The 27,803-nt window shown below is 39.2% G+C and overlaps 1 long non-coding RNA gene across 1 annotated transcript; it reads left to right on the top strand.

Annotated features, from left to right (window-relative positions):
- On the top strand, window positions 1-27,366 carry LOC114055645. The gene is made up of 3 exons (XR_003570788.1): window positions 1-303; window positions 7,895-8,027; window positions 27,353-27,366. It is a non-coding gene; the product is annotated as an uncharacterized LOC114055645 (long non-coding RNA).
- Window positions 27,367-27,803: the final 437 nt, after the last annotated feature.

Here is a 27,803-nt window from a genome sequence, read left to right as displayed (position 1 = left end):
GTTACTTACAACCTCTGCCTCCCCACCTACCCTCTGGCTACAGACATGGGCCATCCTTGCCCTCCACAACTTGTTCACCACCAACTGCTAACCAGGCACCTGTGCCTGGGCAGGCACACTTTGATCCAATGCTGGACTTCTTCCATTTGCACATGGCTGTCATGGATCTTTGAGGGGTTAAAGCCAGTGTGCCAGTTTGTACGGAGGAATGGGATGGTAGTCGTGTTGGAGACTCTGTGGGGTCACTTTGGCTATGAACAGGACAAATAGGGATCACATTCCCTTCAAGAGAGAGAACACTTGGTGAGAAATGCCTTTGAGAAAAGCACTGTTGAAAGGTTAGGGATGAGAAGCCCAGGAACACTGCTGTGTTCTAAGCATTCCTTGCACAGCAGTGCAAGGTGCAGCTCGGTGCAATTCTGGCACCCAGAGACTGAAGCAGTGGGTTGGATAAAGTGAATGTGACCCCCATCCTTTTTGTACTCAGGGGAAGCAAATGTGCTTAGATTTCCTGGAAAAAAAGGTGCTGTTGAAAATTCTGTATATGCAAGCCAAAGGACATAAAGTTCTTTCTTAAATAGGATAAATAAAAAGAAAATCAGTCTGTAAATTGAATGCCAGACACAGGGCACCATAACCCCTCTGCTATAGCAGAGGCAGATTTACTCACGAGTTGACATGTCCTGTTCCTTTGCTTTCCTCCAGCACCCATGTTGCCTTGCCTGGGTGAAACATTTGCACTCTAGGCTGTATGATCCAGCTTGGGCTGTACACCCTTGACGGTCCAGCCAGTGCGATATTTCTTCCCTACCCCTTGTCCCCTAGTTTTGATGTGACAAAGGCATGTGGTTCTAGCAGTCTTACAGTAGCTCAGCTCACCCATCATTTCCAATTCTTCCAAACACTCTGTGGGAAATTCAGGTGCTTTCCACTCTCGGAATCAGTTTCCCAGGGTTTGTTGCATTAAATCCAGACTACAAGGTTAAAGTTACATCGATAGAAGGGACAAAGTGCCTTATTCTGGGTAGGCTCTCAAAATCAGATCAGCTGTCAAAAAACTGTTTTGTCCTGAGGAGAAAGGTGGTGGAAAGGGAAGGCAGAGCACATTTTAGGGCCACTCGGGAGCCCTTTATGTGGGCTGTGGCCATTTAGTCTTCAATAAAACATGAATGCTTACCATAGCAACCACATCAGCCCCCTTCGAGGTAGCCATTGCTTTAATAGAGACGAACATTTACTGAAGGAAGTCTAACAAACACGTGTAGACCTTTTACAGTGCTGTGCAAGAAAAGAATCTCACTTGAGAGGCAGATGTGTTTTCCCAGGAAGAGTGTAAGAGTTAATGCAATACACTGCTAGCTTTCTCTGCCTCTGCTGCGTGCTTAGTCCTGGGAATTGCTGTTATTTGGGTGTGGCAGGCAGGGACCACAACATCGATGGGGTGAGTATTCCACATGGCCGTGCTACCTGTGCTGCTAGGGGAACTTGCTGCCCAGGATATTTTGGATCCTTTCCCATTAAAGATTCTCCCAAACTCCCAGCGTTCACATTGAGTTACTGTTTTCCTGAGATTTTGCCTGGTAGGTACTTTCCTGAAATGCACCCTTTTGCTTTAATCCCTGCTTAATCTTACAGAAAGATGCAAACATTTTTGAAACATCTCTTTGCCTTAGGAAGTCTCAGGGGTGTTCAACAAACTCTTCTGTGGTCCCTCCTGGTAAACAGGTTTGGATATGAAATGCTACTGGATCAACCTCCCGGAAAGAGGATGCTTTGATTTGTAAAATTGGAAAGAAAATGTTTATCCAGGAAGTATTAGATTAGTCACAGATTAATTACGATTGTCAAGTATTATTCATCTGTAATAAGAGTGAATTCTTCGCTCAAGATTCATAGCAATATAACATTATTTTTCAAATAGAAGTAATTTAAATTGAAGTAAGACCTTCTAATACCACCATCTGTACAAGTAAATTACTTTCAGAGTAATTAAATATGCATATCTGGGCTGTGTACTGTACTGATGAACCAAGTTTTATGGAAGCAATATGCTTGAAAATCCCTTAGGTATTAAAGATGAAGAATCCATGGCATTTTGCTTTCGTATAACCATGAATAAGAAAAAAAAAAAAAAACACAACAAAAAAACCCCACAAGATTTTTCTGTTGCATAATTTTGGGGAATATATTTTTATTAACTTTTCCAGGTTAATTAATATTTTTGCCAAATAGCAAATACGATCGTCATATTTATTAGTCTGACATTTCACAGGGACTTAAAGCTCCCTAAGAAATTTTAGCATTGTATGTGTCTGAATTTATGACTGTGGCACAGTCACTCATCTTCTGCAGGTTCCCAGGAAGCAGAGCAGTGTGGTGAAACCGAAATCATTACATTGACTGAATTCATTACCGCTGGACTCGCCCCTCCATGAAATAGCACTGCTCAGCCAATTGGGATTCATGGTCACAGCCCTTCATGGTGTCATCAGGGTTTATAGTCCATAACAAATACAAATACAGACAGGAACAATAACAGTACAATACATCTGATCTATGATCCCACCTTGTGAGACTTCACTGCGAGTACCAGAACAGCAACTGGCCACGTGTTTCTGTCGTGCGGATGAACGGGACAGTTGCGCAGGAAGGAGAAGCCACGCCTCAGAACACAGAGCCTCTGGAATAGTCTTTGGTGACTAAAAGCCATCTTTGTGCTTGCAGCACATTGTTCATGACTTACATAAAGCGTTGGTGTGTAGGGTAGCTTTGGAGGTTTGCTGGAAGAATCTGAACGCTGCAGAAGTGTTTGGTTAAAAAAATAACTTAAGTCAGTTCTGTGCAGCACTTGAGAAGAAGTCTGAAATTCCAGCAGGTCAGCCCTTTCAAAGCAGCAAACACAGAGGTCTACATGTTACCAAAATTCAAGAGCAAACTCAGAGACACACAGGCAGCACAATCTCTGTTTGCAAGTCAGCCACTGCATGCTGCACGACGTGACTGATCCTTAGATATATTATGTCAATGTAATGTTGCTAATGAAACATGTAGGGGCTCCTTGTCAAAAAGAGATTTAGTCTGCCTGCAGCACTTTCACAGTTATCTCATCAGATTAACTGCAGAAGGCTGGCAACACATGCAGGACAATAGATCAATTCTTTCTGGACCCGAAATGTAAAATAAGAAATGGTGGCCTGAAACACAGATAAACAGGAAAGGATGAGAGCTTCATTTCTCCACTCTAAGCCCTGTGCTAACATGTGTGAACCAGCATGTTGGTCACCCCTTTGGGGTATGCTTACATGTATCTTAGATCATACTTAATGATAGATGGAAAGTGGATGTTTATGTAGCCAAGAGGAAAACCGTTAGAAATGTGTGACAATTGACAATCTGGGAGGTATGGAAGTTTGCATGACATAATTTCTGACCTAGTATGAGGTAGTAGTTTTGGGACAGGTTCAACTGCATTTAGTTTAATAATACACATATATTATGCTGGAGGTAGCCTGCATGAACTTTCTTTCTTTTTCTTCTTTGACTGTCTCATCACCTTTGTCTCTGTTCTGTTCCTAAACTTCAGTTCATGCCCAGCATGCAGACCCTGGCATCAGCACATGTTCTGCTTCCAGCAGTTTATTTTCTGAAGCTAACACTGGAAGACTTAACACTTTTTTTTAGCAGATTTTATGTGAGGAAAGAGGCTTGAACAAAAACAAAGGTGGGAATTTGGGTGTGGATATGCTGGGTGAATCCTTGACAAACAGGCTTTGGCAGGTAGCTGTGTGGGATAGCTCCTATGAGGGCTGTGTATAAGACTTTTATAGTACTCCTGAGAAGATCTGATTTTCAGGTCAAGGTTTGACCTGTAATAGACAATATACACATAATACTTACTGCTTTTGGGCAGCGAAGTACAGGTTGGAATTTAGGACAGCCCTATAGCAACAGCCCAGAGACATAAGCAAAAGAAAATCTACATAGTCAAAAAGCAAAAAGTGAAATGTGATTGTTCAGCTTCTGAATGTTTGCATGATTGTGACCACTTTGCCATATTTAAGTCCAGGTTTATGCTAAAACATTCTCAGACCAGCATTATTAGCATAATGTAGCATAATTCTGAATGCTTTGAAAGTGAGTCCTCCATGAGTTTGACAAGGTAGGACAAGGACATTAAAATCCTCCTTTATTCCTGTGTAACAGTTTCTTGTGCTCAGGATGTCTCCAATTCTCACAGAGGCTGGAGCATTATTTTCCAAACCCTTTCCCCCCCATTTAGCTTCTAGTTACTTAGACAAAATTGAGGGAACTTTTTTACTTTTTTACTTGCCGTGCTTTTAAAGCTTCAAAAGCTTTTGCTGAAAAGGTACCTATTTTCTTATCACTTTTTTTTTTTTTTTTCCCCTCCTTACTCTAGAATAGGGCTTAATTTGAAGTTCTTTTTTGGCAGCTGTATTTCATTGTGATACATTATGTCAGGGCACATCAGTCACATGAAGATTTTATGGAAAAAACATACCCTTTTTAGATGTCCCTCTCTGCAACCCCCTTCAAAACATGGTGAGTTTTTTTTCAAGAAATTCAACTATCAACACCATCATGATTCTCGAAACATCGTGGGTGTAATGGCTTCATCTTATTCAATTATATAAATGTTACTTAAAGAAGGACTATAGAATTTGACTTGGTGAACTTCGTAATTCTAAAAAAAATTGACCACTTTCACCTTCTACTGATGTTTACTTTTCAGTCTTGAGCAAGGGCTTATCTTCTTTGTAACCAAGCTAATCCAATGCTGTTCCTTATTTTACCATTAAATGAGATACATTCTGAATTCAGATGAAAATGAGGTACCTTGATGAAAGTGGGCTTCAGGTGTCGCACACTAAGCATTGTACATTTCTCTTTGCTCTGATCCTCCAGCACACATAAGATTTCACCTCTTCACCTTTGAACAAGATTGCACTAACTTTGATCTTTTCTATTTTGTTCAACTCCAGGGAAGGAGCAGCTACTTGAAAAATGTTATCATTTAGACGTTCAGAGGTTCTTTTTAAAAAAAAAAAAAAAAAAAAAGTGGGAAAAGAAAAAAAACTTGAAAGCATGAACTAAAAGCTGCAGATTTTTAACTTGAGTATCAGCTTTTGTAGCTATTACGCTATGGTTTAACATCAAAAGCTGTCACTATGTAGAACAAAACAAAATGTAGATTTTAAAAGCACACAGAATGATTAAGTACAAATTTCATTTTAGGTAAGCATTTTACCACAGTAGTGCTATGGCTGTCCTTACCCAGGTTAAAGCATAAGCTTTGTGTTTTTGCTCCTTAGCTTACAGCCTAAGCCTATTACTTGAGCCTCTGTATTTTTGTGATATTAATTCATGATACTGACAGTTAATCTATTTTTATAACTGTTCTTATCTGAGCAAAATAACAAACTAGGTTCTTCATTCTCTTCAAGTCTGAGAGCATGTAACAATGGGGAACAAAGTTAAAAGTAGGATATTTTCAATATCTTACATGATTTAGCAATATTCTTATAATGATTATCACCATATGCCACTATGGTAGTTATTTTGCAATTATTTGGTATTATTTGTTTTTGGATTTCGTGGGTTTTTTGCTATTATAAGACAGTTTTTCACCCAAATACTTAAGAATTTTAAATCGCAGAGGACTATTGGGGCTGTACCAGCCCCAGTGTGGCTCTAAAGTCCTAGGAAGTGTAATCAAAATTCTTATCCTAATGATTTACATTTTTTCCCATTGGTTCCTTTTTCTTCTTGCTGAGTTTACTCGGGCTTGTGTTGTTTCATCTCTGTCTTCTCTGCTGAGACTGCAGTTGTTCAGGGATGCTTGTGGTAAGTAGCTCTTCCTTTACTTTGAGGTTTACTTTGCACAACAGTACAAATGGGGATAGTTTCCCCCTTCTTGAATGTGATGCTTTATGCATTCACTTCCATTAACAAGCAAGTTAATATCACATTAATTTACTCTTACATCTGATTTTTCCTGCCTGTTCTAAGGGTTGCTTAGATCACCTCCTAGATACTATCTCATAAAAGGTCTGAAGTACCCCCCTCCTCTAAAGTGGAATTATGATTATTATTCAAAAGAATTATTTATATCACACTAAAATATTGGCAACAGAGAAATAAAATGTGGGTATACAGGTAACATTATTGACAGAGCTGATCTCTACAGAGATCCTTGACATGGTTTCTTACAGGGACCAAGCAATATATTGTTATTCATCAGCTGTTTATTCACTCTTCTTTTTCTTTGTGGTTTTCTAGGTGTCAGGCAATCCTGGAACCAGGGACCACAAGTCCCATTTAATTCTCTAATTTCCCCGAAAACTTTTATTTGTATGTTGAAATTGCTGGATGTATGTTCTGTTAAAGGTACTTGCCTGCACACTCTTCCTTAGAAGCCTTTGATCTCTTGTGGAGCGAAGGTTCATTGAGACTTTGGTTTGTTAATTTTCATAACTCCTTTGGGCCTGATTTTTTGAGGCTAATCAGGTAACTTGTTTTGAGATGTACTTTATTTTCTAGCCTTACCATCATGTACACCTTTTGCAGGTAAGCCCCACTTACAAGAAACTTCTACAGTAGCCAGTCACCAATTGACTGCCACCTACTCTAACATCCTGGGGGGGGGGGGGGGGGGGGGTGATAAAGCCATCTGGACTCTTTGGTAATACAGGGCATTGACAGCTGTAGCAGAAAACTTCAGGTTCTCTAATGACTGTGAGGTTAGTGCCAGCGTAAAATCAAAGGGGAAATGGCCTAAACCAGAAGTACTGAAAGAAAGATTAATCACTGTCACTTTGAGGGAGAAAATATGACACCCTGTGAGAGCTGATCCTTTTAGTGTTGCCCAAGCACCCAGTACTGCACTATGTGGCCAAAAATTACCCAGGAGCAAGACACAGGCTATTGCTAGCAGACTTCAGGGCCAAGAAAATCCTCTCATATCTCGGTGTCTGCTGGCTGTAGTTCCAGGCTCTGTCAGTGCTGTAGGAGCAAGCTGTCTAGTTTCCTTCTCCAGAAAGTTTGCGGCTGCTGGGAAGCACCCCTAGGAAGCACTGGCATTCCCAAGGCACTCAAGCAATGAACACTGGTGACAAACTCATAGATTTGTGCAGGTTTGAGGTTGATGTCCCTATCTAGGTTTAATGACATCATTCCACTCAACTTAAATGCCTCCATTTTACTAATTTTCCAGGAAAAATTGCAAACCTAAGTTTTCAGTCTGCAAATCAAAGATTGCTCATTGCAGCACAACACAGAATTTTTTAAGTAATACATTATGATTTTTATTTTCCTGAGTATATTCAAGACAGTATGGTTGTAGTATATAGGATAATACCTATCTTAAAGGACCTATTGTCTAGATATATTTTCTTTTAGGGTAGTTGGTAGTTAAAAGCTCTCCTTATTGCACCAAGGAAGTAAAATCCACACTTGTTAGGCTCCTATTTCATCCTCTTTCCTATAGCCTCACCTTTTTGGCCCTGCTAACTTTCATGTCCATAATGAACTCCATTTAGCTTCCCTGCAGCAGGACCTTGTCTTTGTAAATCACTGACCCAGCGGCATGAGGCTGCATAGCAGAGCAGGTTATTTTTTTTTCTGGATTTTCTCTACTTCCTTCAGCAGTTGTAGCTTCTAAGAAACTGCAGAACAAACAAGTATAAAAGATCAGGAAGATGGCCTGAAAAAATAATGTTTAAAAGAGGTCTCATTTTACTCAGTTCTCCACTAGCTGCCAACTACAGACTGATGGCTGAAATCTTAGAAGGAGTTAATGAGATTAGGTCTTTGGTGACTGATTGCTTAATGCTGTCTTCTCATTCAGTGGTGTAATTTTTTTTTCTTTTTTCTCCAGTAACTATAAATAAACTTCTCATGGAGATCAGCTGGGACCTCATAGCAGAAATTTTATTTAAAACAACTGGAAATTACTTCACCTCGTCTTAAGCCACAGCGTAACACATACCTTCTGCTCCTCCAGCCCTGCTGTGAGTCAAAGGCATTTTCTGGGCTATTACTTTCCTATGTCATTACTTTCCTGTGCTGAATGACCTTGAGCCTCTTCCTGTTGCCCCATCTTTACTTGGCTCAGTGTGCACATCCCTTGCTCTTTGTAAATACACCTGCACTTTCACCTTTGCTGTACTCCTTTTTCTCCGCAGCTGAATATACTGGTCCTTTGTCAGGCATTGAGATCCACATGTTTTAGTTCATAGATGCCTGTAGTAATTTTCCATGCTCCTGATAGTAAAGATTTCTGTCACCTTATTAAAAAAATTTTGGTATTGTCAGATGCTCAGTACTTGGCTGCTAATGTGTTTCTCGAGGCTAATTCCTTTCTGCCTGTGCTTGTAGAGTGAGGGCAAATTAGGTGAAAGAGTAGAGCGGTAGCATTTCATAGTTGTTTTCCTGGGACGTAAATTTCCATGTTGGGGAAGCAGGAGAGAATCAGCCCACCGTGATTCACAGCACAGTTGGAAGATCCCAGCTTGGGTTGTGTGTATCCATACTAACAGGGAAAGCTGAAATGCTCATTTTGCTGTGACCTGCTTTAGATCAGGTAAAGGTCATCAGACCCCTGGAAATGCTTAATCCTTCCCACGGAAACTTTGTGAGATTCCCCAACATCCTACCAACACAACCTGTATGTTTGGTTATGTGGAGAATCTCTGCAGGAAGCAGAGAGATGGCAGAGTGGTGGGAGAGAGGCATGGGGATGGCAATTGTGTCAGAGGGGCAGTGAGAGTGCAATCCCTTCTGAGGCAGAGTCATGACCTTTTGCCTTTTTTTTTCACGTCAAACACTGTGTAAATACTTCTGTGAAACAAATCTGCTACTTTTTGCTACCAATCATCTTCCCAATCTTCAGCCTCCTTGTAAAAGGCTGCTTCAGCCTTTTCCAATGTTGACCACTGTGAAAGATTTGAGCACAAGCTAAAAGGAATGGGGTATAAGACGGGGCAGATATAATAGTGAGCACCGTGCAGTTTTCAGTGGGTGTGGTGAAACCAGTTCATACATACGACAAGTAGCACATCCATAACCTAAAAGCATGTCTTGCTAAAATATAGGAGCTGTGTATACAAGTGCACGTGCATGCTAAAGTGCTCTGCTGGGTCAAGGCCAGGATGTTCAGCAGGGTGCGGGCTTCACCCTTCCAGATGTCTCCAAAGATAAAATGGAAAGAAAGCAACAGTCAGTCCCAGTTACATGGAACCCAATCCAGCTTTTAAAAGGCTACTTTTGATAATTAGGTATTTTGTGTACTGTGGCAAGATGTGAATTACAAAGCCACTAATAATAATGTAGATCAGTCAGGGTAGCCTTGAAATTAGACCCCTAGCAGAGAGGTTGCACTGTATAATGATAGTACAGTACCATTTGTTTCAACACATTTAGCACTTCAGAATGGGATTTTTTTGTTAAACACCAGATGTTCTAGTGACCTGAGTGCTGACTTTCAAAGAAGACACAATAGAATAGTGTGTCAAGGTCAACAGCACAAATTAATCTGTATTATCATGCTGTCATATTACACCGTATGTCCCATATGAGGAAAGATCTATGGCTAGTGCTTTCCTTACATGCGACTGTATGGGGTATTTCAGCACACAGATTTTGAGTTTCCCAAGCCCTCAACCCCCGTGAAAGAAATCTGATTCTTGCTTCGATACTTTAAATTGTAAATGTAACATTCTTACAGCGGGTGAAGAATGTGTGGGAATGTGACTGTAATCTCACAGAACCAGAGAGACGTGCAGCAGCACAGTGAGAATTATGTCTGTTAATTGTAAATTCTGCATTTAAGGACTTTGGAATAATAATCCGGGTAGCTTGGTTGTCTGCATTTTTCTCTTGACTTAAAAATGTGCTAGAGCACAAATGAATAATCATTTACAAATGCTTTAAATAATGGTTTGCCTGAAGTAAATGTTTTGTATCCCTCCTCTTCCCTGCCCTGTGACTTCTAAGCTATTGCTGCAAGATGGCAGGATGTCAATGCCCCCCAAATTGAACCTGTGATTTGTTTTTCTTTGATTTATGGGCTTGTAGTCAATAAACTTTATAAAGGAAAGTATCAGACTGAGCAATCAATCAAAGATAAGCAGATTCTTGTCCTTTAAAAGCATTTCACCCCAGTAAGCAAGGGCCTCATTCATCTTTTACAACCACTCTTGCAGCTTTCAGCTGAGAAAGGACTAGCTACTGACTACCTTCCCTTCTGCTGAAAAGACCCCTGTCCTTGCATCTGAACTGAGATTTTTAAAATTCGTTGCAGCAGTACGTTTCCTTCCATGTTATTTGCTATCTCTAAAAGGGGAGATTGTGTGTTTTTACTAAAGGTAAATCTCCTTGCTGCGTAGAGTGGAAAGGGCTTATGTTTTAAAGCATCAGAGGCATGGACTATTGTTTTGCAGAAACAGTATTCATTTTCTTTGTTGCCTTGCAAAACAAAACATAAAAAAGGGTTCCCATTTGTTTTTTCAGTAGTATCTGAATTTCCTTTGGAGTAAGGCAAATGTTATTCTGCATGTTTTGCTTCTCTGAAGCACAGATGGTGTGCATATGCAGATTGGTGATTTTTTAATCAAAACAGTGACACTTGGGAATATATGTAAGTATTGTAATAATGCATTAGTCAGGAGTGATGTTGTAACACACTGAGATCATACACATAAATCTAAGACACCATGTCTAGACACCCCAGGGAAGATGGCATGCCATGGGTTAGAGCAAGCATTAAGGAAGTGCAATATTTCAAATATGATGGGAAAATAATGTAATTTGCAGACTTTAATAAAACCATTGGGGAATTAATTTCACTAAGGATACACTCTCTCCCAAAACATCCCCGTTTCTACATTTGCTTCATAGATAATCAGAACGCAAGGCACTGTACCTGCTATCTCAGGCATGAACACAGTGCGATATCTTTGAATTGTGCTGTATCTTTAATATGCTGAATATGAAAATAATCCCTTTACAGTGCTTTAGTAGTATAAAACTGCATTATGCAAACAATGCACAGACAGCATAAACCTTGGAGATTCAGAATTTGAAGAGCTTATAAATTAATCTCATAAGTGTTGATTTGGGCATGCTCAGGGAGTGCGCTCAGCTGTAAAACTTGACCGACCTAACCCTCCCAGTTTTAATTATTAGCTTTTTGATTATAAAATATTAAATGAAGATGTGCGATTTATGACTTTTGCATGTATAATTTTCCTTTCTCTGAAAAGATTTTTTTTTTTAAAGAATCCTTGCTGCCTTTGGTTGCTTTTGGTTATTTTGTTGCCTCTATGTAGCTCTGAGTATATAATTTTAATCAGCCAACATCCCTTTAAATTTTTGCCAGCTGATAGCTACTCACAAGCAAGTAAACTTGCAGTACCATGCCAGGAGTGTTGTGATAAAAATGTCAATTTAAACCTGTCCAAGGATGACAATCATAACTATTTCCAAGTGAGAAACTTGAACAGAATACATAACACAATAGTACTTTTTTCTTTCTGCCAGTGAAATATGTACAGGAACCCGAAAGGTTCCCATAAAAATAACCCTTGCAGTCAAAACTCCACTTAAATTTTGGCTGCATTGGTAGCTCCATCAACCTCATCATCTCTCGTCATCTAAAAGACTGATGGTAGAAAATCTTCAATACAACTGAAGGTTTTTAACTAAAATATCATCAAGTCAAATGCTAGCCATAATCAGTCCTATTAATTCTGCAGCTATAGGAATTAGTGAGGGAGCTCAGGTTTTGCAAATAGTTAAAATGGTTTATAACTTGTCCAACTGAACTCTGTTTCAAAAAATTAGTGCACAGAGTAAACCAAGCAATTCTATATTTGCCTCTCTCCTCATCTCTCTGTTCATATCTGGGTTATAAATACACTCTTCCAGAATTCTCTGTTAGTACAATAATCTAACATGAAGATACTTTGAAACCAAGCCTGGAACATGATGGGTTGAGACATAAGTGATACCTTAAATTCTCAGGAGATTCTTGGACAAGATGGGTTCACAGAGCTGGGACCACGGTGTGGTAGTAGGACTGTGATGCCATTCCACATACAGATCCGTAAATAGCCCACATCCTCCTTCAGAAAATTGTAAACCACCTCTTACATTTTAGCTCTTCCCATTTCAAAGTTAGATTTCATGTTCAAGGTTGTTTGGGAAATATGACTGGGCCTCAGGGCTTGTGCAGGGCTAGAAATATCTCCTCAAAATAATAATAAGGAACAGCTTTCATGAATCTCCATGAAGATTTCCTCCCTCTGAGCATCTTCCAAGGTCTTTGCCACAGTCAGGGCAGAATGTCTCTGTTCTTAGACCAGTCTTTCTGCTGTCCTCTGCCTCTTTGCACCTAGCTGGTGCTACACAACTATTATTAGTATATACTGCATTTATTCTATATTCATTTGCACAGACCTCATTATAACTGTGGAGCATCAGTAACACATTAATGACCATCCTTTAGCCTTAGTTTTGCCCCTCTTATTTCTCTTATATTTCTCTTATTCTGATGTTTGTCAAATTTCTGCTGGGTTTCTACCAGCACTTCATCTGTGTTAATTGTTGTCATCCTTCATACTACAGCATTACGTCCTTCATCCTTCATATTATGGTATCCAAAGTCTACACACTTTAAAATGCACATAAAAATGCACTCATGTTTTAATTCGGAGATTATTTTGCTAACATCAGTTCCTGTGAATGAAATGTATTACAGTCAAGTTCAATAAATGTAATCACCATTTGCTAGAACAGAAACCAAATCCTGGATTCTTCTATTCTGTGAAAAGTATTATAATTTACTTTTAACATTTTCTCCCTATTAAATGGAGCTTTGCTCTATTTCCTGGAATGGACAGAGAAGTTCTATGCAGCAGCTCTGCACTGTATACATTTTTGATTATAACTCCTGGTTTCATCCGACTATGTGTGCTCTTCAGCAGCACACTTGCACTCCTCCTTCTCTTGGAGATCCGCAGCAGAGAGAATGGGGGGAGGAAGCTGCATTTACCTCATCTCCTAGTTACGTATCCATGTGTGGTTTAGATCAAAACATCCTATAGATCCAACTCTCTAGATATGAGGGTGTAAATGATGGCACTGTCATTAGACTGGGGTCAGCCATAGTTGGGGATAGGGTGTGATAGAGGCTCTTGGTGCCTCTTTCTGCAACCCCTCAGCCCACCGGGCTAAGAGTCTTCACTGGACTGTCGGAGATAGTCATTAAACCTGGTCATAAAGAATAACTTGTCAACCTGCAGAATATCAGACCCTAGACAGAGCCCTTTAACCTTGCTTGACCTTTCACTGTGCTCCTTGACTAATGAGATGAATGGGAATTTTATTGGTGTTTCTTGACCTACGTCTTTTACATGACAGTTCTGTGTATCTGAGCAGCCTAATGCCTTATGTTTTGTAAATCAATATAGCTTTATCTATTTTTTGAAAGCTAGAAATGGGTTTTTTTGGGCTTACTATCACATCCTATAAATATTATTGATTTTGTTTAGCCTGAAAAACTATTTAATTTTGAATTGGCTCACCTTGTTAGTCAAATACAGTTCTGAGGTAAGTCCAGGCATGATTCTCATTCATCACATTACATTTATCCCTATGGTATATGCAAACCTGGTGTCAATAATTTGAGAATGGGATCTCCTGTGCATAAAGCACATCTAAATTTTCAGTTTATGGAAGTTTTTCAGACTCCAGGATTTAGTGGGCATATGCAAGAAAGCAGTTACAGCAGATTGCATAGGCTCATGTTACCTTGGATAATGCACATGTTATGGGACAGCAATGGGAATGTGCAACATTAAGCAAGCCTTACATACTGTTATATGAATTGCACTGGCTTGGCTAAAAAGAAAAACTTAAAAATTGAGTTTATATTCATATCTTTAGTATACAGTTTTCCTAGTCATTATTTTCCTTCTATCCTTTCATCCTTGCCATCCTTCCATTGATGGAAGTATAAATACTCTCACTGCCGTTCGTGATGTTCTGAAGGGAAGATTTCAACACAAGAGAGCAAAATAATAGTATTCAAGGTTTGGGTCATTGCTCCAGCTGTTGTCTGCTGTATTTGACACAACTTATATTGTACTGCAAGTACAACTGGAAAGGACCAGTACAGTGATGTTCCTTGCAGGTGCTTCAGACATTTCTAAAGGCACTTTTGAATGTAATTTCTGACATTTCCTTGCCACACATTAAAGACTTCTGCACCAGTATTTTCTCGGTTTCCTTTATGAAATTAAACAAATTCCTATTTACTTACGTGCATGATGTAAATAAATCCAATTTTCAAGACCAAGTCCAATGAGACAGTATTTTAAAATGCATTTCTCATTCTCCAACTCTGTGACAAGATTCTTATACAAGCCTTTGGATTGTATGGTAAATAGATACCCATTTAATTTGTTCACATATAAGACATAAAATCCTGATTCGATTATCCTCTTATAGTAAATGTTTGACCAAATGTTTAGGTACCAAATAGATTATGCAAAGATTGACTCTATGTAAGTACAGAATCAATTAATATAAAAATGCAGGTATGATAGTGATTTTCAGCCTTATTTTTTATGTTAACCTCATACAAATGCAACCAAGAAAGTGATTGGTATGTTCTCTGTTGAACTTGTGAGATGTTTGTGTATCCTTACTCGCAACTAGCTTTTCAATTCTACTGTTATTTGCCTTTCTCCCTTGGTCAAGACAAAATATCAGATTGCTGAGTTACATCTTACATGGGGGAAAAAAAGTAGGAATTGCAAGACAGTCAGTCTGTGAATTTTTAAAGAAACAACAGAGAAGCCAAACAACTTTATATCTTAGTTCCAGAAATCAATGTATAATATTGTTCTCCAAAAATACATCATCCTCTCATGGCTTTAAATATGACTGTGTGAAAAGCACATAAGTCTATTTTGTATAAAAATTAAAGAGAAAGTATTCATTTCTGCTTGTCATGGGGATGCCCATAAGAATTTGTGATAGGCGTCTAAATGCGGAGGTAAGTAATAAGCAGGTATTGACTTCTATTGAGATCAGTATCGAGATTTTGTTGACCCAAAGAGGTTACAATTGACTGAAGAGTGGGGCAGTAAATCTTGTTATTGAACAAAAAGCTAAAGTCAATATATGTATTATTATAAGCATTTTTCTTTTGGAAGAGATAATAAGGGTGGAGTGGTTTAAGACTTTAGATTTATATGGCCATGATAGCACACACTTCTTCTATTAGTTAGTCAAAGGATAGAGAATACCTGTGGTTTGTGTTTTTTAAATATATTTATTTTTAATACAGCTTCACCAATCATGCCAAAGCACTAAAGCCTGCATCAACTTTCACATCATAAACCCTTATTCTCATTGTTTTATAACTCAGCTATAAAGGTTATTTTCAGATTGAAATTTCGTCTGCAAGCTCTTTGCCTAAGAATCATTTTTTCCCCAGAAGGGTGAAAGGAATAAAGATGATCTATTGAACTATTTATTGAATTTTAGAGGAGCACAGAAAAAACGTGTTGTGATTTTTATATAATTCAAGATTTAGATTGTATTCCTTATTGAATATTATTTTCTGCATAAAGCAAGGATTTACTTGATCATAAAGGTGGGGACTGCAAATGTTCTTTCAGCTTTCAAACACTTGCTAATATTAATCCATGCCTTGTATTGTAAACAAGTATTTTTATGATTCTTATATTTTAGTCCACTCCATTATGCTTTGGACAGTACATTATATTTTAGGTTATTGCTTGGAAAAAAAAGAGGAGACAGAGCACAGAAGAAAACAGAAATCCATCCAGCTGAAGATATTAAGCTTATTAATTAAAATCACATATATCCCATAATGAGAGTGACTGAAGAAATAACTGCTGAATTGCTATTTTATAACATTTATAGCTGTTAGTTTCTTGGCTGCCAGTAGAAAAGATCCTTCGGTAACTCCAAAATCCTCTAACAAAAATAATTTGCTGTTTCCCATTGCAGAAACCGTCTGCGTCCTTCCTTCCTTCCTTCACAAGACCCTCCTATATTTCTTTAGGATTCAGGAGCTTGTACTAATTTAGGAGACTCACTGAATCTCTTTAGCAGCACAGGCTATGATAAATGCATCAAACATATTCTCTGCTCTTTGCACTGGCTAGCTGTGAATTTAAAAACAAACTCCAGCTTGCTGTCCTTATCTCAGAGATGCTCTGTGGCCTGATCTCAGTGCAGAGCAGCCCCTGGCTGTGCCGCTGTGCCCGGCGCAGCTCCACTGCCAGCACGGTGCTGTTTGGGGCAGGAGTGAAGCAGAGAGGAATAATCATCCCATCCAAACCCTGGGTCCAAGCTGTGCTCTGCTCCCTGGTGAGGTGCTCTCTGGTGGTGACATTTGATTCGCTTGCCTTCTGCACTTCCACATTGTTGGCATTGCTTGCAGTGGCATTCCGAGCTGTGAATTACCACACTGAGGCCAATGGCCAGAACCTTTGCCCTCCTTGGAGAAGTTCTCTTCCTGTCTCTGTATAACCTCATGGAAATATCATCATTGAAATTATCTACTCTTCTGTCAGGTGTCAGTATGTTGAAAGACAGCTTGAGACTTGTATCTCCTGCAAGATCAGGATCTTCAGATTCCCTGCAAAAAATGACATGCTATTTCTTCTCTCTATTTATGCAGTTTCTGTTCTGGAAATGTACAGGAGGAGGGAAGGGCGACTGTCTCATCCCCAGTTTTGCCCTGTTGAAGATATGCATGCAGGTAAACACTCTTTGACTAAAACTGTATGGCCTGGAGGTCTTAGCTTTCCACAAGGCTGACCATTGTTTCAAGTTGTTTGGCTTTGGTTCTTCAAACAGAGAGGAGAAACCACTGAAAAAAAGACATTTTGCAATCATTAAAAATGTCATAGCTACATTTTTCTCTTAATATGGAATTATCATTGGTACCTGTAGCACATCAATAGCCCATCTGACTGGGGATGCTGGTTTTGCTTTTTTTGTTTTTTTTTTGTCTTTTGGCAGACGGTGCAGTGGCCTCCCTTCCAAACATGATTGAGAAGTTCAGCTTGCACTCTTACCCAACACGGACAAGCAGACTGGAACACATCTGCTTAATTCACCACCAATATATAAATTAGTCTGTTTGCATTTCACCAGAGAAGGGTTCTATGGAGAAGTTTGGCTTAGAGTATCCTGGGCTCCAGCCATACTCACCTAAAGCTATGGAACGTCCCACTGTCTCTGTCTTTCCATTCACTACAAGATAACGTACTTCAGCTTCATCTGCTAAAGTATACGGAGGAATAATTTCTTTTGAAAAGCACGCATCTCCCTGGGAGCACACTAGGTTTTCAGAAATCACAGCATCTGGCTGTGTTTTGCCCACCTTATTGCAGTTTCTGTCTGTTGATGCTGGTGTGTTTAAATTAGTTGCCGTTTCCAAACTGTTATAAAGGCTGTTGATGAAAATCTTCTGTAGCAACACAGTGCCCACAGATTTATTCAAATGTACTGAAACTTCATTAATTTCCATTCCCAAGACAGTTTCCAGCCTTCCCCTATGGATATGCATGCTGTTTAATGGCACGTGAATTAGCATGTCTACTTGTTGGCACCAGTGAGGTAATGGTGACAGTTGCTGATAAAGTCATTAGATGGAAATAAAGGATCTCAAATAAGTTAATGTTGAAAGACATCTGAATTTAGTAGGAGCAGGTCTGACAATATAAAATGAATCTTTAATTTATTGAGCTTCAGCATGGTCAGCTTCTACTTGTGGCTTCTTGGTAGGGGAAGGTATTTTAAAATTCTAGGTTTATGGGGGTTTTTTTTGAAAGTCACCTGCTTTTTGGTGTATGAACTGTCTAAATTACTTTATGTCTGCTAGTATCCATTTAAAATATGCTTATAGCAAGTGAATAGTAATCTGGATTTGTGAAGTAGAAGGGAAAATCTGTTTATGATGACATCCTTTTCCTGAAGCTTAAGAAAGCCAACCCTACTCCTTCGGGAGGAGATACACCTTTTTGAATATATACAATTCAAGCACAGTTTTAACAGAGAATGAAAAAATACTTAGTGAACTGACAAATATTGGGCTGAATGTCCCATCTGAAAATGACAACTTCTTTTGTAGTTTGAAAATACTTCTCCTGCACTCATTTTCCTATGAGTACAACATTATATACTTTGGTCATAATGAACTATGTTTTGTTTGCAACACAAGGTAATGTGGTATCAGAGTAGTGCCATGCAGATCTATAATGTGGTTTCTAGAAGTAATACATTAGGATTATTTATCTGAGGTTTATTAGTGTTCACAAAGACAGCCTGATCGTGATTGATTTTATCATAATTTGCTCTTCCTGATTTTCCACTGATCAAAAATTACTGTGTTTAAGCTAGAGATGAGTTGCTCTCCTCATTGTTTGCCAGAGTGGGACTAAGAGAGGAATAATGTTGAGCCAGACAAACTTAAACTGGTGAAGTTACTGTGACGGTTTGGACTTGGCTTTCTGCTAAATGCTCGAAAGCTAGGACAGTAGTCTCTTTCTTCCTTTTTTTCTTCCCTTAGGTTAAAGGAGAAAGAAAGTATAAAAATTAAAGAATCCACAATTAAGTTGCTTATATAAAAATATATCTATATTTACGCAAATTACAGTTATATACAGTTAAGATGCTATATACACAGAAAAAGGGGGTCCACCCCCCCGTAGGGATAGGGAAAGGGAAAAAGGGGATACTTACTTACTTTTTTTTAAAAGAGATGGGCATAGTGGGTTATGTGGGTGAAAATCTTTCCATCACAAGCCTTGTGAGCCCAAAGAACATTTTTATTATAGTCAGTGGGAGATGTTCAAACAATGAGAAGTTGAAGAGCAAAAATGTGATTCTAGCTGATTCTTGATCTTGCTGGGGGAGGCTGTGCTTTGATTTCTTTCAGGAGAGAACGGTGCACACCTGTGGTATTACATAAAACATTGCATAATTATGAGAGTAACACCCTGAATTTTCTTCCTTCAGTTCTGGCCCAGTCCACCTCTAATGAAGCAGCAAATGTGTGGTGAATTTCATTCGGATTTGTCTTTGTGGCTTGGCTTGCAAGTGTGTGAATCTATACTTGTTGCCCTTGGCATATATTTTCTGGTGTTGCTTTTGGTTGTATCAGGGAGAAAGCCTAATAACGTTCCATTAAAATAAGTTTACTATTCAGACCAGATTGTTAACTTTTCTTTCATTGCACACTTGCAGCCTAATTGTATTTAATATCACAGTTCAGAGCTTTCCTCTCTCTGCTCCTTGTCAGTCAAAGGTATTTAAAAGAGGATTTAAACCAGCTATTTTTTGTGCTTAATCCTTGATCCCTTCTGCCCGCCCCCCGTCCAGGCTTGCTTATTGACTGGAAATAGCAACCTGTGTCCACATTTTACAGCTCTAGTTTGTAGTAATTTTGTCTTATGCCTTTGGAGTATAAATGATTGTTCAATTCAGACATTCAAAATGAAAGTGAAGTTGCCAGTGGAAACGGGTGGCTCATTATACAATGAGTGAGTACAAATAAAAAGGTGCCTGAGTATAATAATCAGAAGATATTGACTTTTGTTGAGGTCAGGATCACAATTTATTAACCCAAGAGGTAAATATTGACTGAAACTTTGGGCAGTTTTTTTTTTCTTTTTTCCTTGTAGCCCAAAGAAGACAGTAGAGGATTTACTAAATAACTCCATCTGCCTGCACAGTGAGATGGAGACTTTTTGCATTTTGCCTGCAGTTTTATGCTCGTCTTTTGTTCTGGCTCTCCCAAGGGCAAAACGATTTATAGTGTATTTTAGAGGAATATTTAAAATCATGCTAATTGGTGTTTCTTTGTAATTAATTCTGCTCTCGACAAGCCGGAATCTTCTCCTGAAACAGGTTTTACATCTGAGTGTTTCATCAGATGATCCCAGCCCCAGACTGGCTGTCTGCATTTTCTCTTCTACCCTGGCCATCACCCTCTCTGACGTTTCAGGGACCGTTTTCTTTTTGTGTGTCTAAAAACACTAGGGTATTGTAGCAGCCATCAGAAAGATGCCCTTGGGACTGATGACTCCTTGTGCTGCTGACATTCTCCTCACTCTCCAGAAAGGGCTTTAGAATCAAATTATCTGCAAGCTGTAGAGCTCCTCATTTGGCTAAAATGAGCTCCCCAAAACTGCTATTCTGCTATTTTACTTGAAAAACCAGGCTTTGCCAGGTTTTCTCCCTCTTTGACTGTTCCATCCTTCCAGGGGGCCACAGTGTAGTTTCCATCCTCAGATGCTGATAAATGTGCAATTGACATAGGGTGACAAGTTCCTTAGTACACTTCCCCGTACTCTCCTATGATACTTTGTGCTAAAAGATATGTTTTGAATTCCTGGAGCCATTATGAACCTTTTCAGAGCAGGACACTTGCCTGCTTTAAATTCAAACCCAATTTTTTTTGTACTTACCTGTTGTCTTTTTTGTTACTAGTAATTTATGGGATGACAGTAATGTGACTGGCATTTTGCAGGAGGGTCTGGTCCCTGCCTCAGGAGCCACATGGGTGCAGAGCTACAGCAGAGCTGGCTGGGGACCAAGGGGTGCTGGTTGCCAGATGCCAACTCACAACCACTGCATCCCTGCCACCACATCTGTGTAACATTTGCAGCCCATGACCTTGCCGTCTTCCAGGAGAAAAGAGATGGTGCAGTGAGAATCAGTGTGACTTTCTACTCTTACAGGCTATTTTTTAGATTTGCTTCTTTCCTGTCCTCCCTTTCCTCCTTCTCCTTCCCCAGTTTTCTGTTTTGTCCAATATTCTGCTACTTCTTTATCAGTGTCCTCATTGCCTACTGTCTTGTTTCATTGCTCCTGCTTCCCCCTCAGAGTAAGATTTTTTTGTTGTTCAGAGTTTGATTTACATGAGGCAATGCCAGACACAATTGGGTTTTCACGCAATTTTAGACATTACAAAATAACTCCAGGGAGTTGTTAGCAGGTGTGGACTGCTTAGTAAGCATTGGAAATGTGTTATGAACCTGCTGAAAAAAATCCATTTGTGAATAAGGATCTGAAAAGTATTAGTATCAAATTGTTATATATGAGAGCAAAGTCCAAATCAAGCTTTGTAATCTGTGGATTTTTGTGGAGGTGTGGACATTTGCATAGCAAACATAAGCCTGCTGAAACTAAGCTTTTCCTCTTTACCTCTGCAGAGCCTTCAGAATGGATCCACATGGACCCCGGACTGGAAGCCACAGCCACAAACCAGATTAACATTCTGTGAGGTCTGAGAGAATCTTTTCTGCTGAAGCCCAGATTACAGCTTTGCTGAGCAGAGTAACCTGCCTCAAATGGTAACACAGGCTGATTTAGACATTGCCTAAATCACTCTGTAGGGTTAGAAAGTCTGATGGATCTGTTGCATCTTGGAGACTCCAAGTCTTTTCTGCACTGTTCTACATGTCTGACTTGTGTCTGGTGTAATGCAACCTGCATGACCTGATCCAGAGAAACCCATTACCTGTACCAATGAGGCCCATAAAACACTTTTGGGCTCAGACCAAAGTAAAAGGACCAGAGGAAATGAGTTTAAAAGACTGAGCACATCTCCCCATGGACATAACAGTCCACATCACAAAATTTATATACATAATTTGAAATAATTGGTAACTTTAGGAAGTAAAGCAAAGAGCAAAATGGAGTTACTTTAACCAATTATTTATGATCACCTTTTGTCTCAGAGGCTTCTGTAAGGAAAATCTTGCCTGTTTGGTAGTTCAAATCATTAATGCCGAAGCTGAAATACTCAGTTCTCTACTCTAAATGAGAATCACACATTCACTGTCTATTTAACAAGCACATTTACTGTATTTTAAATTTAAATGATTTGTCTCCCTTTATTTCCCTATACTTAGGTGAAGACTCCCTCCCCAGACTCTGCTACCTCCCAGTTGCCCTCTAAGTACTTCGTATGAAAGGTCATGAGCTCACAATACTGACTACTTGCAAAGTTCAATTGGCTTTCTTTTGTAGGATAAAGCCATTCCCCATCTCTGTAGCAGGGGAGGTCCCCTGGCAGCAAAACAAATGTGGTTAGTTATGTGTGGCATGAACCTCAGCTGCACTGGGAGCTGAGCTCTGGATAACATGTAATGGTAATGTATTGAGAATTACAAGGCTAACCCATCAGACTTTCGCAAGAAATTTAACTCTGAAATGTTTTATTTTGCCTAGGGAAAGCCTATTTGGGTCTATCATCTAGGTTCCAGGAAGGTCCAGCACTCCCCCCTCCCCTGCTCCTTAGCAGGACGGATGGCATATAAAGAGGTCAAAGAGACTACCAGTGTCATGCCACAAATCAGTGGATCAGCTTAGAGGAGAGCCCAAAAGGCTCCTGCTCATCTGGTGTAAACTGACTCATTCTGCTGTAGTCAACAGAGGATCTGACAGCAGCAGATTTGCCCCAAGAGCTTCAGAATTCCCACTTTAGATTTATCTAACTGGTATTTCAGATCCTCTTTCTCTTCTGTCAGTGGCAGAGATTTTATTAAAATCATCCTAATAAATATATTTCAACTACAGCTTCATAGGATATCCATACTTCCCTCCCTGCCCACAAATAATACATTATGTATATGTGATTATAAAAATACCAGCAGCTAATTTAGTTTAATTTAAATTTAGATTTTGCCCTAAACAAATACTGATGTGCCCTGTATATTTTTACTGCCAGATCATGATTTACTAACTCCATTTTGAGGGTTAAAGAGAGCATGACCTTGCCCCATATTAATATTTAAAGATTACCCTGCACATGAAATCAGATGCTGACACAAGTCTCAAAGGACTAAAAGGTTTTTAATCTTTTGAAGAAGCAGTGCCACACTGAAATATGTATTACTACATTCAAAACACAGCATGTAACAAATGTCCCACTAGCAGGCATCAGAGACTGCAAATTTCATTCAGTGTAATATGGTCCACAAATATCAACTTTCTTCTAGAAGGGAAATTGCAATGCCACAAAGGCCAAGACTTGACATCATAGCAAAGGCAAGCAGCTGCATCTCAGATATTGCATTAAAAAGAGTTTTCCATCCAATCCTAAATGCAGGAGCCATTTAGTGCCCTTTTCAAGGCAATATATAGATTTTTCTCTTTCCAAAAAGTGCAAGTTTACTTACATTTCTGTACAAATGCAATTTAGAACAGTTTAGGAACCATGTGATGCTTTGTTTCTACAACAGCATAAGCCTAAAATATGAAAATCTCCTGATTTTTCTTTTAATACAGTTTAAAGGAAAGCCAGAACTATTTTAATAGAAAACAGAAACAGCTGATGTTTAACATAAATGAATAATTTTACAACTGTTTTTAGAGCATAGTTATTTTTCCACGCTTAGCCTATCAGCATTTTTAATTCATGTCTTTCCACTACACCTAAGCTTCAAATAAAAATATGAGCTTGCAAGCTGTAGAAAAGAAAAGAGTAATTAGTTTCTCATTTCATTTTGGGTGTACTCAGTTTGTATGAAAATGCTATATATGAGGTCTCTAAATAGAATAGTTCCTGTGTTTTGATAGCATCATGGAGGTGTTACAGGAAAATTATGGCTTTATGGTTTACCCAGTCTCCTTTCAGGTAGGTGACAGAGGTGGCAGCCTACCACTCCTGGTCTCTTGGGTCGTATTTCTGACAGGTAATTGCAGACTGGTGCCTCTGGGAGCTTGCTATGGTGCTGTCAGAAAGCACTGGTACAGTTTGGAGGTAGGTCAACCAAACTTTAGATTGATGTAGAGGAATTTGGGTACAAGAGGATTCCAGCTTGAGCAATTAGCCTGTGAATGTGCATATTCATTTCTAGATCATCAGCTGAGAGTCACCACTTTATTTGCCAATAGATTTATATTCAATTGCAATAGACATTAAAATGAAAAGGAGCTAGACCTGCTGTTTGGGAGTTATGGAGGTAGTGCTGGAAAATTTGGTGCAAGGAGAATAAGAAGATCCCTTCTTGAAGATGCAGCTCTCCTTGCCATGTAGCACTGAAGGCTCCCACCTGACCGTACTCTGGGTGCTGTCTGTGCCGCTGAAGGTCTGCATTGTTGTAGCCTAACCCTCACCTGGCTATTTTACAAGCAGGGTGAACCTTCTTTGTTCCCTTTACAACCACTAAGGACCTTTAATATTCCTTTTCCCTTAGCATGTCTGCCCCAGACCCATCTTTCTTCCGGCTGTCCTTTCCCTCAGCAAGGTAATGAGAAATGGGAGCAGATGCCAGAGAAACACATGCACTTTCTAATTGAGTGAGGACATAGAAAGGGACAATAAAAACTGTGTGGAGACTTTTGCTTTCAGTACCTTCTAAACATTTGGTCTTGGTTCAGCGCAATTGCCAGTCAGCTAGTCTGTTTCCCTCTAAATTTGCTTATCCTGTCAGATTTTTGTGGAGGCAACATTTATTAGAAGTTTTTTGGTCACTGTAACACAATTTGATCTATTTTATCCAAAATGAGTGTTTTTCCCAGCGTGACTTACTTAGAACTTCATACTGCTAAGTCTCCAAAGAAAAATTTTAGTGAGTCACAAGCAGGGTGGCACGATGCCCTTCACAGAAATAACAACTACAGATGCATAAAAAAATTAGAATTTAAGAATCTGAAGTTCTTCGCAAAATCTGCAAGACTTTTTATTATCAACATTGCTGATAATACAAATGGGAATGAAGCAACTGATAAGTGTTCTGGTCCAATGAATTCACCTACTGCTTATGATCCTTCCAGTCATATTTTTAACTGTTTTGGCATTCACTATTAAATCTCCCTAAATAGTCTTCTTGCTGGTTCAGTGCTCTCGACCAGGAAGCTTGTGAGTTCGTGAGGATTTGTACTTGATCATGAATGATTCATGAAATGAGCTTAGAAAACTAAGTTTAACATCTTATTCAATGCTGAAGAAAAAAAGAGCATCTTCTCCCATACTTGTAACAACTTGGCTAAAAAGGAAAGAGTCTCAGTGTCTCATTTTAAACGCTGAAATTCAGAGCATCTGTTGCCTTTCCAGCTAAACATCATATCTACTACGAAGCAAGGGGAAGCATTTTAATTTACTACTGTAGCCAGTTTTGTTTTTCACTCTGCTAATACATTTGACCACATACCAGCAGCACACCACAGCCAGCCTATTGGGGTGCAGCTGACAGCTGCTAACAGCCCGTGTTGCCATTTCTCACTCGCATTTAATCAGGTGTTAGATTTTTCTCTAAAAGCTATGTCTGAAGTCAGTTGATCTTGTTTTGTTTGTTTACGAGTGATTCTCTATCCTTCTTAGAACAAAAGAAAGCATATAACCTGGGGTGTTAGGTTCTGGTGCCTCTCCTTCCTTCTCCTCTCCCTTGACCTCTCTGTCCATGGCACACAGGAATGTTCCGTTTCTGATGCATAAGTATGGCATTCATAGTCTGGGAACTTAGAGCACTATTCCCCTGCTGTGCATATCCGTACAGATGATGTTTGAGTATTGGTTTTCTCACCAGTGAAATGGGGATAATTGTGTTGTTTTGATGTACTGATAAAAATGCTTTGTAAAAGCTAAATATTTCTTTGTGGAACATGCCATAACATGTTTGGAAGTTCTGTATAGCAAAGGGTAGGACTATGACAGAGGCATGGATCTGATGCAAAAAAAATCAGGACAAAACAGAGAAGGAGGTCCATGGCTATTCCCTTGCTGTTCTTTGTCTCCTATTGTAAGAGGATGAGGATATCGCTATGTAAGAGCATGAGGATTTTTTTCCTCTTCCTTTGCTGAGTGAAAAGACAACAACACAGAATACATCTAGGGACACCTGCTGAGAGAATAAAACACAGTAAACATGAGCATGCTATGGTGAGAGACATATTTTGCTTGTACAATAGACGTTTTGATCTAGAGTTATAGAAAGTTTAAACATAACCTGTAAATTAAAATCAATTCCAATGCTTTTTTTTATTCAACCTCAGGGGTTTTTTTTTTTGTGCTTTGGGTTTTTTTTAAGCTGGAAAAATTTTGATCTCATGGTTAAGGGAATTATGAAAAAAAAAAGAAGTACTTCTAAACAAGGTCTTCTAAGGTGTCCCCTGGGTCTACAATTTTAAGCTGGTCTTGCATTAATTGCAGTTTCTCTGGCTGTTTGTTAGGCCATTGCCATGCTGTGTTAAGGTCTCGATGCTTTTATCTAGCCCTCCCCTATTCTCTGTTTGTTCTTCAGCAAGGATGAGAGGAGCCCTTACAGTATGCAAATACATAATGCTTTCTATGCTTCTTTCTTTAGAGACATAAAAGGATTTTTTTAAAAAGGCAAGTTGAATACATAGCAATAAAGATGTAAATCTTCAGAAGCAGGCAAGCTACACTCCCTCTGCACTTCACAAATGAAGCACGGTTTTTGCAAAGAAAGAGTTTGTTAGGAGAACCAGAGGAAGCAGGATTTCCATAATGATTTGCAAGGAAAAATTCTGTAACACATGGCACCGTATTTCCTTCAGAACTGCAATCCCCTTGGGACCAAATTCTTTACTACTTAATCACTGCAGTAATTAGAGATGATGTTGGCAAGTGTTCATTGAACGTTGTGTCATTTTACATCTTAAAACCTTTTGGCATTACTTTCCATTTCCTTTATTTGGTGTGTTCTGGCCCATCCCTGGATGATTAGACACAGCTGGCCTTTGCTTTGGGACCAGGTCAGTTTTGCAATTAAGAGCTGTGTTGGTCTGGACTGATAAAAACATGGACTAAATAATTGTATTTATGGTTTATAAATTACTTTTCCACTAAACATTTTTTATAATGACTTGTACACAAGCGACATGATGCGAAACAAATCTCTGAGTGAAACAGAGGATTCCAGCCACAAAAAAATGGCTTTGTCCTGCAATGAGCCTCCAAATGGGGAAATCTGCAGTAACAAAGTATGAATAAACATCAGTCTGGATGAAGCAGAGCTCTGTAGATGAAGAATAATGTTGTAGCATCAAACCTATGTGCAGGAGGTGGCCATGATTATGAAGAGTGCCCTGGGGAGCTCGGGTGGCAAGTGGGACCACAAGCAGCATCTGCCTAAAGCTATTCCTTCCCCTCTCTGCTGTTCTGTATAGGCTGGCCAATATGATGTCAGATGAAGAGAAAGAAAAAAATGAAAGGGCTGTTCAACACCTTTATCTGTCATTTGAAACATCTGTTGGTAAGGCTAGGGGGGGACTGCTGTTGTGGTTTTAATAATAGCCTGGTTTCTCTGCATTGCAGGTCTGTGCCTGTAGAAAAGTAGAAAAGATTCTTCTCACAAGATATCATAACAGGTGAAAACTACATGCATACTATTCAGTTTCCTAAAATCCAAGTATCATTACCTATGGTGACTAACTTTTCAAGACAGCAGTGCACAGTGGAAGATCCCTGCACTACTATTGTAGGCTTCTTTTGGCCTTTTACACTCTAGATCTTAATCTTCATTTTTCAAAATGTTCACGTGTGTGTGTGTTTTACTTTTTTGGATAAGCTTTGATGAGGCACTGAAGCCTTTCAAAGGTTAGATATGGAGGGTGCAGCAATGGCATGGCTGTGATGCACTCTTCTCCCTGACACCACATATTTAAATATCCTTTCAGCTGGGCAGGCATTGTGGTGTCCCTCATAATTTGGTTTGGTCTTGGACAAAGGGTTCTAATTTCTTATTTCAGTCTCATTTCTCAAAGAC

The sequence above is a fragment of the Empidonax traillii genome, unplaced genomic scaffold, assembly GCF_003031625.1.
Source record: "Empidonax traillii isolate 1590-97213 ecotype Southwest subspecies unplaced genomic scaffold, ASM303162v1 scaffold62:size2133460, whole genome shotgun sequence".
NCBI lineage: Eukaryota > Metazoa > Chordata > Aves > Passeriformes > Tyrannidae > Empidonax > Empidonax traillii.
The sequence above is the reverse complement of the archived record's forward strand: the minus strand, read 5'-3'. Positions and strand labels throughout refer to the sequence as shown.